This window comes from Staurois parvus, unplaced genomic scaffold, assembly GCF_062004578.1.
Source record: "Staurois parvus isolate SC_StPar_1 unplaced genomic scaffold, SC_StPar_1.0 ptg000276l, whole genome shotgun sequence".
NCBI lineage: Eukaryota > Metazoa > Chordata > Amphibia > Anura > Ranidae > Staurois > Staurois parvus.
Window position 1 is genome coordinate 254,518 of NW_028318072.1, and position 6,350 is coordinate 260,867.

Below are 6,350 nucleotides of genomic sequence, written 5' to 3' on the forward strand. Positions count from 1 at the left end.
TCATGAGAGATACAGTATATGTACCCCTGAGGTAGAGGAACATTATTTCTTTGAAGTGGCTTATTGGTATTCAAATCAATCTACATACTTTAGTGGTCCAAATCCCTAGAAGTGGAATGTCCTGTGCAATGGTATAGATTTATCTAGTGTGAATGAATGGATGGCCAATGAATGAAGGAATGAGAGGGGTGTTTGTGACCACTGACTGGCAGGACCCACACGGATATGATTTGGACATAGATTTAAATTTAGATGGGCCTTTTACTTAACTTTTTTGTGAGGCCACTGACGAAGGTTATTGAACAATTGAACATCAGTCAATTTGTTTAGGTTGGAAAGCTGATCTACCTGAATTTCTTGGGGTGAATGATCCTACCTTAGACCCAAGACATGCACTTGGGAAGGTTGAGGTATAATCTATGTTGTGGTGGTTCAAATATCAAGTGAGAAAAATGTCCTGGAAACAGCAAAAATTAATATTACTGAATGCAGAGTTCCAATGGCTAAGGCTGCAGAAGTAGTTGCCCACAGTTGTCATCACAATGGATGGTACTAACAGAAACACAGTTCATATTGTACACCTGGAGAGCTTCTATGAATGATTTCAAAGTGGATCACTGGGATAAAAGGTGTGCTGCCTTTGTGAAAAATCAAATCTACATGTTAAAGAGATGGTTGGAGTCTGGTTACTCTCATAACAAAGTAAAAAGGGATATACTAGACACTGCAGTGGGGGCAGGAGGTGTGGCTATGGGAGCAATAAATACTATGGATTTAGAGGGGTTACAAAATAAATTGGGGGGTCTAGCCCAACACATAAGGGATGGAGTTTAAACCCAGTTAGATATAAATTATATTTTAGAAAATGTACAATATGCACACATTGACACAACTGCCTCTTTGTCCAAACTCATTAAGAAATAATGTAAAGGGTTAATCGTTGGCCTTGCCCAGCAACAGGAGTATATCCAGCTTGCTCTGTCTTGTACCCTGATAGAATCTGAGTTGTCTCAAGATCTTAGGTTAATGATTACTTCTCTTTATACAGGACAATATCTTAATGCTTAATTTAAAAAAGACAGGGTGATACCAAGATTTGCAATGAGTCATGAAAAGTGGTGGATGACTCAGTTCCACTGGGGCTTTAATTTGACCTGTATTGTTTCCTCATGTGTGCCCATCTCTGGGACAGAGCACCATGCTTATGCTGCGGTCAATCTGGATGCTATCCTGGGTATCCAAGGTTGCACCAGGACCTGATGGTTTATGAGTTGGGACAGCCTCAGATGATTGACACTGATGTGTGTTGGAAGGGAGAAGGCGTTTTATTGTGTCATGGATTATAAGAGAGGATAATAAGACACCAGTGTTGGCATAAACCTGGGCCATGATTAATAGATGCACAAGATTTACTATCTTATCACTTGAAATACCTAGGGTAAGGTTATTGGTGTTGGCATACGGTAACTAATAACACTGCATTCTCTGTCTATGCCTTAAAGAACTATAGGCAAAAAAATCACCTATTACTATACCCCCTACACAAAACAGTAATTAAAATGTTGAAATTCCTTAACATTTAAGAGAAAAGTCTAATTGAATTTTTATTACCTCATCTCTGTAATTCAAAAGATAACAGCATCTGCTCTGCCAAGGAGGAGATGTAACAGCAGGGATCAGGGCTGATACTACCACTAGGCGAACTAGGCAGCCGCCTAGGGCGCACACACAGCCGCTGCTTTCCCTACTCTCTGCAATTGCTGGATCTAGGGGTGTGTTGTGCCCCTTCAGATTTCAGTTGCTCCCCACACTCATGTCTGAGACAAGGGGAGAGTAGCTTGGAACAGTGAAGCCTGCAAAGGAAAAATGACAGGAGAGAGTCGGGAGGTGCGGACTGTGCTTTCTCTGGAGGGATTTGTGGGAAGTTGTCCTAGGTGGGGGGATTGAAGGCAGAGGATTGGTGTTTGGAGGGGGGATTGGGGTATTTGAGCTAGTAGCAGGGATGGGGGGGAATTTGAACTAGGAGTGGGGATTGGGGGGGGGGTTTCTGCTAGGAGAGGAGATTGGGGGGATTTGTGTTAGGAGAAGGGATTTGGGGGGGATTTGTGTTAGGATGCGGGATTGGGGGGAATTTTACTAGGAGAGGGGATTGGGGAGATTTGTGTTAGGAAAGGAGATGGGGGGGATTTTTATTAGGGGAGGATTTGTGTTAGGGGAGGGGACAGGGGGGATGTGTGCTAGGAGAGGAGATTGAGGGGATTTGTGTTAGGATGGGGGATTGAGGAGAATTTTACTAGGAGAAAAGTTTGGGGGGGGGAGTTGTGCTAGGAGAGGAGATTGGGGGGGATTTGTGTTAGGAGAGGGGGGGGTTTGTGTTAGGGGAGGGGATTGGGGGAAAATTTATACTACGGGAGGGGTTGTGCTAGGAGGGAGGATTGGGGAGGGGGAATTTGTGCTTGGAGGGGGGATGTGGGGTAGTTGTGCTAGGAGGAGGGATTTCGGGGGAATTTGTGCTAGGAGAGCAGGATTGAGGGGATTTGCATTGGGAGGGGTTGTGCTAGGAGGTTGGGATTTGTTCTAGGAAAGGGAGATTTGGATGGGGAGGAAGGATTTATGCTAGGAAGGGTATTTTGGAGAGTGTTGTGCTAGGAGGTGGTACTTGGAGGGTTTTATGCTATGAGGGGGGATTTGGGAGAGAGGATTTGTGCTAGGGTGGAAAATGTGAGGTGAAAGAGGATGTGTGCTAGGAGAAGTGAAGTAGAACTACAGGTGAAGTTAAATTGTGGGGGGGGGGGTGTAAGTAGCTGGTCTTGCCTAGGGCGCAAAATGGTTCAGCACCAGCTCTGGCAGGGATTACATAATATCCTCTTCTCTCTGCAGTAAAAGGGAACTACATTTCCCATCAACCACAGGGAATTGTAGTTAATATGGATGGGTACACCAGGCCTGTACATGTTGAATGTGTTTGAGATCTTTGGTCCACACACCACTGCAAGTGAGGCTGAATTACATCACTGCTTCCCGGAGAAAGAACTACAGAAGGGATTTGACAAGACCAAGGCCTGGGGGAATAGGAGGCATAGCAGCCACGGTCTTACAAACAGGAAACCAAACAGAATTAACGGTTTGATTTGAAAATGAATAGGCTATTTCAGAGCAACTACTGAGTGTACCAGAAGATGGATGACATGTTCAGTGAAGGTAGGAAATCAGCAACAGGGTCATGTAAAGAAGTTTTTGCCTGAACTTCTGCTTTAAACTATACGCAAACATGTGTTTTACCTCGTGGAATTTACTGTGTCTCTACTCCTACCCTGGGACTAGATGTAGCTGAACTTAAAGGATTTACTCCCATTACTCCTGAAAAAATGTTAGATATGAAACCTGATGCCCCTATGTGATTCCAAAAATGATCCTAGTGTTTGGAGCTGAACTTGGCTATTTGATTTTGGTAAAGAGGATGCAAATATAAATACATTAAGAGCTACTGAAAAACAAGCAATTGTGCGTCTAGCCCATGATCGAAATAGGCTTTTGCAAGAGTCACATACCATTGAAGAAGACTCAAAGGGTTTTAGATGGGAAAGTTTATTTGGATACAGTCCTAAAGCAACTGCCTTTTTGAATATTTTACTTCATCCGATTGTTATATCACTTATAATAATTCTTATGCTTTATCTGCTTGTGATAATCATGTATTGCATGTTTAAGTAATTCAGTTCTAAGGCTGAACATATGCTTAGTTCTGCACAATATGTCCTTTTGATCATATTCCTGAGATGAGGTGTTCTGTTCCATTGGATCCATGGTTCCATTTGGGTCTGGGGGTGAGGGCTTGAAGCTGAACATATGTCGCTTTGGATCACTTCTGGGCCCGACCTGGGGCTGGGAGCCCCTGACAGTTCATTGGATCTCCCTGCCATGTAAGTTTAGAATGAATGTTTATTAAAGGTATATATATATATATGATACACCAGGGCTTAAAATTTTGAGTCTAGACCTACTAGCCAGGCACAAACCTTACTCTCCACCAGTTGCCCTACCCAACCTTGCCCAGGCCAGCCTCCAACCTCACCCCTAGCCCTGGCCCCAACCCCGCCCCCTAATGCTTATGAAATTACATTTTTCTTAAGAATAAAGAGTCCAAAATATAAAACTGTATACAGTAATGTATATCCCAGCTCCCCTGTACTCCATTATAGCGATATGACATGTATACAGTAATGTATATCCCAGCTCCCCTGTACTCCATTATAGTGATATGACATGTATAGAGTAATGTATATCCCAGCTCCCCTGTACTCCATTATAATGATATGACATGTATACAGTAATGTATATCCCAGCTCCCCTGTACTCCGTTATAGTGATATGACATGTATACAGTAATGTATATCCCAGCTCCCCTGTACTCCATTATAGTGATATGACATGTATACAGTAATGTATATCCCAGCTCCCCTGTACTCCGTTATAGTGATATGACATGTATACAGTATGTATATCCCCCCTCCCCTGTACTCCGTTATAGTGATATGACATGTATACAGTATGTATATCCCAGCTCCCCTGTACTCCAATATAGTGATATGACATGTATACAGTAATGTATATCCCAGCTCCCCTGTACTCCATTATAGCGATATGACATGTATACAGTATGTATATCCCAGCTCCCCTGTACTCCAATATAGCGATATGACATGTATACAGTAATGTATATCCCAGCTCCCCTGTACTCCATTATAGCGATATGACATGTATACAGTAATGTATATCCCAGCTCCCCTGTACTCCAATATAGCGATATGACATGTATACAGTAATGTATATCCCAGCTCCCCTGTACTCCATTATAGTGATATGACATGTATACAGTAATGTATATCCCAGCTCCCCTGTACTCCATTATAGTGATATGACATGTATACAGTAATGTATATCCCAGCTCCCCTGTACTCCAATATAGTGATATGACATGTATACAGTAATGTATATCCCAGCTCATGGCGCCCATGGCGGTGGAGAGTTGTCTCCTCTCAATGTAGGAGAGCAGACCTCTCCTGTACCTGTCCCCTCAGCGGCGGTGCCGAAGAAGCCGGAAACTGGAACTCGGCTTCACAATGATATTTGGAGTGCAGCCGCTCCATCATCTGTGCTCGCCGCTAGAGAATTTCTCCTCGCATTTGGCGAGCGGATTTTTCAAGCCCTGTGATACACTATATTACTATATTTCTGCATGCTTATGAACTTATGTTATATCTTTAAATTCCTGAATAGCAGAATCCCATTAACACCTCCATAGGCTCAGAGGTGTATTTAGGGGTTGTGCTGCCCTAGTACCCCCCCCCCCCCCCAATGTAGAGAAAGAGAGAGAGAGACACACATTCTTCCAGCACTCAAGGTCACAGCTCTCCAGAATGAAAGCAGACCATCCTCAGAGTCATGGCCAGGAAAGCCCGATGTCATTCTTGTGCACTGAGCTCAGCCAGTTATCCGGACATCCCCAGGAATGAGAGTCAGCCCCTACCTATATCAGCAGCTGACAAGAGTTCAGGAGGTGCTACTGCCACCTTTTGACACCTGTTTTTTTGTTCGTTTTTTTTTTAAATTGTTGAATGGCAATTTTACATTGCGGGACCGCGCCAAGCGTTTGGATCGCAGATGCAGAGCAGCCCCATTGAACTAAACAGGAGAGCTGCTGCCTGTCAAACTCTGCAGCCTGAGTTAAAAATACCGCAGCTGCGAAGTAAAGCATTGCAGCTGCCTCCTGGCATATTCACCCCCTCTCTGAATACTGAAAGTGACCGTAAAGGTTAAAAAAAGATAAGAAACATGTCACACTTACCTGCTCTGTGTAACAGTTTTACACAGAGCAGCCGAATTCTCCTCCTTCCCCACCAGGGTTCCTGGCCCCTCCCTTGCTGACATTCATGGGCCCTCCCTCCTGCCAAGTGTTCCTATTATAACCTGCTTGCTATGGAGGCACTCCTGCGTTTGAGTTCTGAGCGTCCATAAGACACAGAGCACGGCTCAGCCTCCCTTTACTGGCTGTGATTGACAGCAACAGGAACCAATGGCTCCCATTGCTGTTTCTGAGCCAATGAGGAGAGCCATTGCTCTTGTGCACATCACTGAATCAGGCTGAGGTGAAAATTGGGGGGGGGGGGTTGGGAAGGGGGGCTGCACACTGATGGTTTTTAACCTTCATGCGTAGAATGAATGGAGGTAAAAACACTTCAGCGCTTAGAACTGTCTGCAGCTTCACTTCAGCACCCCCTCCAGCAGTAGCTATACTCCATGGAAACTGTGGGTGCTGTGTAGGGAGGCCGGGACCAGTGGGCGGAGTA

At 44.4% G+C, this 6,350-nt stretch overlaps 1 long non-coding RNA gene across 1 annotated transcript; it reads right to left on the minus strand.

Moving 5' to 3' along the window:
• Positions 1–3,572: 3,572 nt before the first annotated feature.
• LOC149458754 (uncharacterized) lies at positions 3,573–6,037 on the minus strand. Its single transcript, XR_016313361.1, has 2 exons — positions 5,849–6,037; positions 3,573–3,916 (listed from the first exon to the last, which is right to left on the minus strand). It is a non-coding gene; the product is annotated as an uncharacterized LOC149458754 (long non-coding RNA).
• Positions 6,038–6,350: the final 313 nt, after the last annotated feature.